Below are 11,271 nucleotides of genomic sequence, written 5' to 3' on the forward strand. Positions count from 1 at the left end.
GCGCGATTCTCCACTCCCGCGCCGAAGTGGCCGCGCCATCGTGAACGCCGTCGAGGTTCACGACGGCGCGAAACGGCCCCGATCCCGACCGATTCAGGCCCTGACAATGGGCCAGGATCGGGGCCACGTCATCTACACGTGCCAGGCCTTGTCGCCCGCGTAAAGGCGGCGCCGCATAGATGACGCGGCCGGTGCCGCATAACGGGCGTCATCCGCGCATGCGTGGTTGCCGTCCTCTCTAAGTCCGCCCCGCAAGAAGATGGTGGACGGACCTTGCGGGGCCGCGGAAGGAAGGAGGTCCTCCTTCAGAGAGGACGGCCCGACGATCGGTGGGCACCAATCGCGGGCCACCGCACATTCCAGGTACCCCCCGGTGCAGGATCCCCCCTCGTCCCCCCGCAGGCCGCCCCCCCAGCGTTCACGCACCGCTCACGACGGCAGCGACCAGGTGTGGACGACGCCGGGGGGAACCCGCCGTTTTGGCCTGGCCGCTCGTCCCATCCGGGCCTGAGAATAGCGGGGGTGCCGGAGAATCGCCATTTTGGGTGTCCCCGGCAATTCTCCGGCCTGCGGCCCATGAAACTCGACCGGGCCGTTCCTACCGCTTGGGAGAATCGCGGGAGGGCGCCGGACCGGCATTCTGGGAAATTTTGGCGGCCCAGGCGATTCTCCCAACCGGCGCGGGAGTGGAGAATCACGCCCAAAGGTTCCCTAAACAAACAAAACTTTTTGAAATGATAAATGTCAAAATGAGGTGCGTCTGGGCCGCGACGGGTAAGAGGTGGATGGAGTCCCCGGGTAGGACGGCTACCAATGGCGTATATTCCCTACCCGAGCGTGATTGACCAGCGGGGGGGGTCCCCAGGCAGGGCGGATCTCACGCCGTTTCTCCACTGCCTGAGCAACCGACAAGAATGGGCAAAAATGTAGTCATCGTGGTGGGGCTGCCGTAGTGGTTCTATCCTTCGAACCAGAAGGGCAGTTACGATCGGGCATCTGATACCCAAACAAGTATCAGCTGAAAAGCTAGTTCCTCTGAACAAGTGTGTGGCAACGGTGGGTCTTTTGACCAGTCTCTGCAGACAAGCTAGTTCCGCTGAACAAGCATCTGGCAACGGTGGGTCTCTGAGAGCAAATGCTCAGAAGTTTCAGGTGAATTGGCGTGTGGCAGTGAGAAAAAGTCTCCTGTCGGACATACAACATTTAACAAACTTACAAACAACATAAAACATTCTGCAGGTTCCATCAGAATACGGGACATCGTAAATCACATTGGGGCTGGGGTGTAATTAGCATATGGAGGGAGTGCAGCGTGACCGAAGAAGAAAGGAAGGAGGAGTGAAACAAAAATGAAGTGGCCTTGCTGAGGTAACGCTGCCATGAGAAGTGGTGGGTAAGCACTCACAGTTTGCATGGGGCAGCTGGGACCCTGTAGCTGCTGTGAGTGGTGTTCTCTTTCATATCTGGGGGCTAGTCTAGCTAGTGGGGGTCTCCTGCAATCTCGGGCGAAGTGTCTTGGTTGCCCACAGTTGTAACATGGCCCCTGGGGCACATAAGGTGGAGCAGGCTCTCTGGTGCATTGATCCCTTGGGTATGGTTCCCTGGGTGGGGGGTCGGGGCTGTTGGTGTCTTTGCTGGTTTGGGGGGCATTGGTGGGCTGATTCCGTTGCAGTTTCAGGGGGGCTTGACATTCTCGTGCGTAATGTCCTAATTGTCCGTAATTATAACATTCCGGTGATTTCTAGGGGGGGCGCTGTTGCTTCCTTTGTTTACCCATGCGGGGTTCTGGTGCATTTTAACTGGATGCATGTCTGCCTGCTCTTCCATGGGTTCCCTAACTGCGGGTTTGTCTGCTTCTGCCTGCTGTTCTTCGGGATTTTTAACTGCGGGTTTGCTTTGTACTGACTGCTCCCAGGCGCGGGACAATCTTTTTAAAACCCATTTCTCATTGTGGGCTTCCTCTGAGGGGTCATAATTTGTACAGGCTTTTTGTCCTGCCTCTGTGGCATGGGAGATAAGGGTGTGGGTCCATTTGGTCATACAGTCTTGGGATAAATGGGCGCGTTCTAAATTACCGAAAACTGCTGTGAAATGAATCCACAGGCGTCCAGCAAACGCTGTGGGGTGTTCTGTCTTTTCCTGCCTGCACTTATTCAGGCCTTCTACGGGGTCACCCCGGTTATACCCGATCGCATCCAGGATCGCGGTATGCATTTCTGAAAGGGTGCCTCCTCCTACATTCTGTGGGTCGGGAAGGGCTGCTGCTACTGACAGATCTAAAGTTAAAACTGTGAGCTTTACATGCTCTCTCTCATCCAGGCCATACATGTTCGCCTGATGTCTAACTGTGGCAAAGAAATGGTGGGGGTCTGAGGCGGGGAGGAACGGTGTGATCTTCTCGCACGCATCCCGTAATTGGGTCACTGTTAAGGGGGTGGAATATAGATATTCCGCATCGTCCGGTGTGGCTGTGCGGTGGGTGGTTACAGGGTTCATTGGAGCCTGAACTATCTGCTGTGTGGGGGTTGGGGTGCTTTTCTCTTTTGGGGCTTTCCCTGCGCACATGTTCCCTGAACATATCTCTGCGCTGTTTCGTGTAACTCTTCCCAATCAGAGCCGTCTTCCTGGTCTAACTTTTCCCCAAAGGTTTCCTGAAAACCTTTTTGAACAGAAAGCAGTGATTCCAGCTCTGCAATCTGCTTCCGGCACTTTGCGTGATCTAAGGTGCTCTGTCTTTGTTCTGTGGTGGCAGCATGGAGTGCTCTTAGTGCTGGTTTTAGATTGCTACACTGTCTCTGGAACGCTTCTACCTGTTTTTCTGTTTCTTCTCTTACCAGGATTGCACGTTGTGTGTCCTGATAGGCCTTTTCATATTGCGACTAGAAACTGCTTAAATGCGCCAGACAAGACTGGTGACCCCGTTTGGCGTCAGCCACCTCTCCATCCTTTGCTGCCAATTTCCTCCTTAATTCTAAATTCTCTTTCTCAACTTCGCTCACATCGACTTTACTCATCCGATGTATGCTCTCAACTTCTTTGCGGAGCATCTTGACGACCTCCTCTGTGCCTCGCAATTGTGCCAAACAGGACAAGATTGCCATCGGCTTGCGAGCTTTTCCCAAGCTCTTTTTGTGTATCTCGCTCAGGTTCTCCCACCAAGTATGCCCTATACTTCCGGGACCTGATTCCTCATTATCGCAGAAATCATTCCACAGGGGCCATCCTTTGCCCTTGAGATATTTCCGGATTTCCTCCTCCCAAATGGGACACTGTCCCACTCTACTGTTGCTGGTCGCTGCGACCGCAAATTCCTCAGGGTTCATGAGGCGCTGCATTGCCATCTTTCCTATCCGACTGCTTCTTCTAAATTTGGAACAGGGGGCTAAGGCGGTGTTGTAGATGCGGGTACGGCTTTCGCTACTTTCCGAAAATACAGACTTCCGACAGTTTTGACGCAACAAAAATCTATCAGTTTTACCTTATAGCCCTGTGTGGTGGTATGTATTAGGGGTCATGTGGGACTGTGAAGCCGTGATGCTATTGGCTGACAGATCCCGGGTCCTGGTTGGCTGCTGACTCCTGGCTCTGCCCTGAAGGCGGAGTATAAGAACCCGAGCTTCTCCCCGCCGCTTCATTCTGTTGCTGAACTGCTGGGGACAAGTCTCGCTTAATAAAGCCTGAATCGACTTCATCACTTCTCGTCTCTCTCGTAAGTCATTGTGCGCTACAATTTATTAAGCGAGCTTAAAAGACTATGGAGCTCCGGATCGCCCCGGAATGCCTGCGGATCAGCCCCCACGCAGCGAACCCGGCAGCAGTATTTAAACACTGGCAAGCATGTTTTGAAGGCTACCTCCGAACGGCCCCCGGCTGGATCACAGAAGACCAGAAAATGCATTCGAGAGTAAGCCCGGATATTTACCCTCTCATAGAAGACGCAGAGGATTTCCCGACAGCGCTCGCATTACTGAAGAGCATCTACGTTCGCCCCGTGAACCAGGTCTACGCGCGCTACCAACTCGCAACGAGACGGCAAAGTCCCGGAGAATCGCTAGAAGAATTCTACGCCGCGCTGCTACTTTTGGGACGGGGCTGCAGCTGCCCACCGGTGAACGCGATCGAACACACGGACATGCTAATTTGCGATGCTTTTGTGGCAGGTATGAACTCTCCCCAAATCCGCCAAAGACTTTTAGAAAGAGAGTCGTTAGATCATAGAATTTACAGTGCAGAAGGAGGCCATTCGGCCCATCGAGTCTGCACCGGCTCTTTGGAAAGAGCACCCTACCCAATGTCCACACCTCCACCCTATCCCCATAACCCAGTAACCCCACCCGGCACTAAGGGCAATTTTGGACACTAAGGGCAATTTATCATGGCCAATTCACCTAACCTGCACATCTTTGGACTGTGGGAGGAAACCGGAGCACCCGGAGGAAACCCACGCACACACGGGGAGGATGTGCAGACTCCACACAGACAGTGACCCAAGCCGGGAATCGAACCTGGGACCCTGGAGCGGTGAAGCGATTGTGCTAACCACTATGCTATCGTGCTGCCCCTCTCAGAGGCACGGGCCCTTGCAGCTTCCCTAGATGTGGACTCGCAAAACGCCCGCGCCTACGGCCCCGACCGCGCAGCAGCCCCTTGGGCTCCGTGGACCCCAGTCGCGACAAACCCCCCCCACCCCCCCTCACAGGCTTGCGCGGTTAAAGCGCCAGACCATCCCGGGGGAGGGCCCGCTGCTATTTATGCGGGCAAGCGAAACACCCCCGGCAGCGCTGCCCGGCCCGCGCAGCTATTTGTAAAAGCTGCGGCATGAAGGGTTATTACGCGGCTGTGTGCCAGTCCCGGGGGGTCGCCGCAATCCCCGGAGAAGAACGAGCCCAGCATAGCCCGAACGCTCCCCAACCCCCCCCCCCAGCGCCCCATGTGCGACCCGCGGGTGCCGCCATTTTGGGTCCCGGGCACCACGAGGGGAGGATGGGCGCCGCCATCTTGTGACCCCCCAGCCACGTGCGATTCATGGGGGCGGCCATTTTGTCCACCCCCGACCACGTGCGATCCATGGGGGCGGCCATTTTGTCCACCCCCGGCCGCGTGCGATTCATGGACGCCACCATCTTGGATGAGAACAAAGGACCCCAGCATCGACGGCTCCACGGGGTCCGAAGAAGACGCCGCGACACTACTACCACGACTGGCTTTGGTGACTCTGGATCAATCACGGCCCCGGACGCTCCAGATGACGACAACAACGGTGCTGATCAACGGACACGAGACATCATGCTTGATCGACTCCGGGAGCACCGAAAGTTTCATTCACCCAGACACGGTAAGACGCTGTTTTCTGACCATCCATCCAAGTACGCAAAAGATTTCCCTAGCTGCAGGATCCCACTCCGTAGAGATCAAAGGGTTCTGCATCGCGAACCTAATGGTGCAAGGGAGGGAGTTTAAGAACTACAGGCTCCACGTCCTTCCCCAACTCTGCGCGCCCACATTACTGGGATTAGATTTCCAGTGTAACCTGCAGAGCCTAACATTTCAATTCGGCGGCCCAATACCCCCACTCACTATCTGCGGCCTCGCAACTCTCAAGGTTGAACCGCCGTCCTTGTTTGCAAACCTCACCCCGGATTGCAAACCCGTCGCCACTAGGAGCAGACGGTACAGCGCCCAGGACCGGATATTTATTCTGTCTGAAGTCCAGCGGTTGCTGAAGGAAGGCATAATCCAGGCCAGCAATAGTCCCTGGAGAGCCCAGGTGGTAGTAGTAAAGACCGGGGAGAAGCAAAGGATGGTCATAGACTATAGCCAGACCATCAGCAGGTACACACAGCTAGATGCGTACCCTCGCCCCCGCATATCCGACACGGTAAATCGGCTTGCCCAGTATAAGGTTTTCTCCACCGTGGACCTCAAGTCCGCCTACCACCAGCTCCCCATCCGCCCAGGTGACCGCAAGTACACAGCCTTCGAGGCAGACGGGCGTCTATACCACTTCCTAAGGGTCCCATTTGGTGTGACGAACGGGGTCTCGGTCTTCCAACGGGAGATGGACCGAATGGTTGACCAGCACGGTTTGCAGGCCACGTTCCCGTATCTCGACAACGTAACCATCTGCGGCCACGATCAGCAGGACCACGGCGCCAACGTCCAAAAATTCCTCCAGACCGCTAACGCCCTGAACCTCACATACAACGAGGAAAAGTGCGTTTTTAAGCACAAACCGGTTGGCCATCCTGGGATACGTAGTGCGCAATGGGATAATAGGCCCCGACCCCGAACGCATGCACCCCCTTATGGAATTTCCTCTCCCCCACTGCTCCAAAGCCCTGAAACGTTGCCTGGGGTTCTTTTCATATTACGCCCAGTGGGTCCCCCAGTATGCAGACAAGGCCCGCCCGCTAATACAGACCACTACCTTCCCCCTGTCGACAGAGGCTCGCCAGGCCTTCAGCCGCATCAAAGCGGATATCGCAAAGGCCACGATGCGCGCCATCGACGAGTCCCTCCCCTTCCAGGTCGAGAGCGACGCATCCGACGTAGCTCTGGAGGCCACCCTTAACCAAGCGGGCAGACCCGTGGCCTTTTTCTCCCGAACCCTCCACGCCTCAGAAATCCGCCACTCCTCAGTGGAAAAGGAAGCCCAAGCCATAGTGGAAGCTGTGCGACATTGGAGGCATTACCTGGCCGGCAGGAGATTCACTCTCCTCACCGACCAACGGTCGGTAGCCTTCATGTTCGATAATGCACAGCGGGGCAAAATTAAAAATGACAAGATCTTAAGGTGGAGGATCGAGCTCTCCACCTTCAACTACGAGATCTTGTACCGTCCCGGAAAGCTGAACGAGCCGTCCGATGCCCTATCCCGCGGCACATGTGCCAACGCACAAATAGACCGTCTCCAAGCCCTCCACGAGGACCTCTGCCACCCGGGGGTCACTCGGTTCTACCATTTCAAAAAGTCCCGCAACCTCCCCTACTCTGTGGAGGAGGTCCGTACAGTCACCAGGAACTGCCACATATGCGCAGAGTGCAAACCGCACTTTTTCAGGCCGGATAGAGCGCACCTGATCAAGGCTTCCTGCCCCTTTGAACGCCTCAGTTTGGATTTCAAAGGCCCCCTCCCCTCCACTGACCGCAACGCATACTTCCTGAACGTGGTGGACGAGTACTCTCGTTTCCCCTTCGCCATCCCCTGCCCCGACATGACAGCGGCCACAGTCATTAAAGCCCTTGGCACCATATTCACACTGTTCGGTTGCCCTGCGTATATCCATAGCGACAGGGGGTCCTCCTTCATGAGTGACGAGCTGCGCCAGTTCCTGCTCAGCAAGGGCATAGCCTCGAGCAGGACGACCAGCTACAACCCCCGGGGGAATGGGCAAGTAGAGAGGAAGAACGGCACGGTCTGGAAGACCGTCCTGCTGGCCCTACGGTCCAGGGATCTCCCAGTTTCCCGGTGGCAGGAGGTCCTCCCGGATGCCCTCCACTCCATCCGGTCGCTGCTGTGTACCACCACTAACCAAACGCCCCATGAGCGCCTCCTTGTCTTCCCCAGGAAGTCCTCCTCCGGAACGTCGCTGCCAACCTGGCTGGCGGCCCCAGGACCCATCTTGCTCCGGAAACATGTGCGGGTGCACAAATCGGACCCGTTGGTCGAGAGGGTTCACCTTCTCCAAGCGAACCCGCAGTACGCCTACGTGGCGTACCCCGACTGCCGACAGGACACGGTCTCCCTGCGGGACCTGGCGCCCGCCGGCAACACACACACCCCCCCGACACCAATCACCCCCTCCCTGCCACCGGCGCACCCCGCGACCACCCCCTTCCCGGGGGGATCGGTCCTCCTCCCGTGCCCGCCCAGGAGAAAAACAGGAGCAAACACCGAAACGCTCCCGGAGACGACAACGCCTGAACAAGCACCTGCACCACCACCGGGGCTGAGGCGATTGACGAGGAAGACCAGACCGCCCGCTCGACTCATGGCATCCGCGTGACACCAAGAATGTTGTTGTATTGTAACAAAAACATTTTTTTCTCTTACTAATATTGTAAATAGTTTCACAAACTTTGTACATAGCCCAGTGTAGGGCTAAAACTGTAGTAACATGTCCGAAATTTTCCTCCCAGGACCAGCCTTGTAAACCCCTACCACCATGCGAACCACCACCCCGCCGGGTTCCTTTTTAACAAGGGGTGAATGTGGTGGTATGTATTAGGGGTCATGTGGGACTGTGAAGCTGTGATGCTATTGGCTGACAGATCCCGGGTCCTGGTTGGCTGCTGACTCCTGGCTCCGCCCTGAAGGCGGAGTATAAGAACCCGAGCTTCTCCCCGCCGCTTCATTCTGTTGCTGAACTGCTGGGGACAAGTCTCGCTTAATAAAGCCTGAATCGACTTCATCACTTCTCGTCTCTCTCGTAAGTCATTGTGCGCTACACCCTGTTAGTTACGCATGCATACACATACTTCCGAATTATGAGTATTGATCAGAACTGCTTGAACACTTGTGGTTTTCTGTTTCCAATTGGGTTTCTAATTCAAATTTCTTGGGTTCTCCCGGAGTGGTTTTCCACTTCTAGATCGGGTCCCGTCAGGATGTCGCCAAAATGTTGCTTGTTTTAGCCTTAGTTTAATTGCTCTTATTCTATCACCTTTGCTCTTGAGTCGCCAGGTATCTTTCTGATACCGCCACGTGGTTCAAGTCTGAGTAATGATCAATAATCCAACACACCGCTTAGTAAGAGTTAAATCAACGCACATTTATTATATACAGCAATCAATACTTATACATTAATTCTACTTCTAAGCTACTTCCTACAACTAACAGGCCAATACTTAACTTTGGAAATGGCCCACCAGGTCAGGGAAATGAATGGCCTTTTGTATGGGTTCTGAGCCTGCGGGATTCAAAGCTGGTACAAGTCGATAGTCAGGAGTGCCTATCTCGTAGCGAGCGTTGGAGTAAGACTTACTATCTCTCGCGGCTGTTGCAGAGGGTCAGCCAAAGGGTCTCGAAGAGTGCGGAGAGGAGAAGAAGGCAAGAGATCGATTTGACCTTGGACTCTATTCTTATAGTCCCCAGGGGCTTCCCGCCTTTCGGGGAGGACCTTGTACCTGGTTCCAAGTGATTGGACTTGGTCCCAATCACTTGATTCGATATTCTCCAATGCTGGAGCGATTCCTTGATCGAGGGGTGGTCGTTTACCCCTCTTTGTGTAAGCTACTTTTTGTAAAGGCCACGAAGAATCCAGCACGAATTTTAAGGATACAAAGTAATAACATTTATTTACTATAACATATATACATAACATTAGCAGTAACGTCCCTTGCTACATACTCCTTCCTGCTGGTTCCTGAACTGGCCAGCTTTATTTATACTAGGAGTTTACTAGTGGTTTCTCCGCCCCCCCCATTGGGGAAGCTCATACTCCCAAAGGATTGTGGGATAGTCATTAGTCCCCAGCCAATGGTAAGTAGGCAGGTTATAACACTACTGCTGGCGCCGGAAAGTCTGGGTCGGCTTTGTGTTACTAATTTGTAGCATATTGTTCCCGGGATAGCTACTCACTATGCAGATGGCTGGGGTGTTGTTGTGTTGATGGCTGCAGGTATCGATTCGGTCTGGCTTCCCCAGAGGCGAATACACTGTTTTACCTGCAGCTGTCTGTTTGAGTCCTGTTGGCTGATTTTCCCATCAGCCTCTTCCGTTCGCCATTTTAAATCGGGGTTTGGCCATTCTAATCGGGAGTTAGCCATTTTACATGGCTACAATCCTCTCTCATCAGCTCTCATAGGTTTGCTTTATTTCTAACATGTGAGGTATGAAAGAATTCAAGCCATGGAAACTTCTCCGCTTTCGTATCTCTAGCAGCATCCATCTCAGAGATAGTTATGACTTTTTCTAGACTGTTTGACTCTATCAGGTTTGACTTCATCAGGGGCGTATAACATTCTGAAGAACTGGCATTCTGTCATTTTCACAATTCATTTGTCTGTGTTTAGCTTGATCCCAGCTTTCCTGGTTCTCTCCAAGACTTCACGTAGATGGTAGTTTTGGTAACTTGAGGAAATGGGACAGAGATTTATTTAACTAGATAGAATATTCTGCTCAAGGCAGTAACTCGCTCCCACTCCTGTTCTTGCTGGGAGAACTAACTGTGCGGCTGCAGCTTGTCAGCCTCTCGAGTGTCAATCACGGTCCGGCAAATCCCGCACTGTTTCTCATTGGAATCGATTATGTTTCATATGGCGCTGGTGCTAGTCTCTCCACCATCGCTGAATCGATCCAGGTTCGGTGCCATTTTTTTTTTCTTTTAAAAAAAAATAAATTTAGAGTATCCAATTTTTTTTTCTCTATTAAGGGGCAATTTTAGCGTGGCCAATTCACCTAACCTGCACATCATTTTAGGTTGTGCACATACAAGGGGAGAATGTGCAAACTCCACATGGACAGTGACCTGGGGCTGGGTGGGATCGAACCCAGGTCCTCAGCATCATGAGGCGTGCCAGTTCTGCTATTGTGAATGTCCATGAATCCTGCCCCAGCATCAACACATAGGGCGCGATTCTCCGGCCACATTGCGCTCAAGGGAGAACACCGCCCGGCTGGAAAATGCCGGGAGAGGCTTCCAGCGAGCCTCCGCACCTTGCGAGATTCTCTGGAGTCCCGCGGGATGTTGGAGTCGGAACTCCACCCCAAATGGGCGGGACCGAATTACATGTGCGGAAGTAGGTCGTGAACCTATTTCCGACCTACCTATGTGGGATCTACCGGTCTCCCTCGATTCTTTGGCAGGGCACCGATCAGTGCTGGTCCACACAAACGCACCCAGGGGGTATCCCAGGCCATCGGAGACCCCTGGGTGATCAGCGTAAGTGCATGGCCCTCCCTCTGGAAGGCGGGTACCTTGCACCTGCCCAGCTGGCACTGCTAAGGTGCCCGGATGGCACTACCAAGCCAACAGGAGCACTGCCTGAGTGCCAATGTGGCAGTGCAAGGGTGCACAAGTGCCAGGATAGCACTGCCCAAGGGTCAGGGGGCAAGGGGGGGCCATGCCCATGAAATGAGGGTGGAGGGGGAGTTTGAAGGGTGGGGGTGTGCAGGGCCTCTGGGAGGTTGGGGGATGGTGGGTGGGGTAGAAGGGAGGAGGTGCTGTAAGGGGCTTGGGGGGGCCTGAAGAGGGGGGGGCACAGGGTCCCCATAGCAGGGTGCCTCACTTGGGGGTGTGTGGAGGTGAGGGGGTAGTGTTCATGTGTGTG

The sequence above is a fragment of the Scyliorhinus torazame genome, chromosome 4 (genome assembly GCF_047496885.1).
Source record: "Scyliorhinus torazame isolate Kashiwa2021f chromosome 4, sScyTor2.1, whole genome shotgun sequence".
In the NCBI taxonomy this organism is placed as follows: domain Eukaryota; kingdom Metazoa; phylum Chordata; class Chondrichthyes; order Carcharhiniformes; family Scyliorhinidae; genus Scyliorhinus; species Scyliorhinus torazame.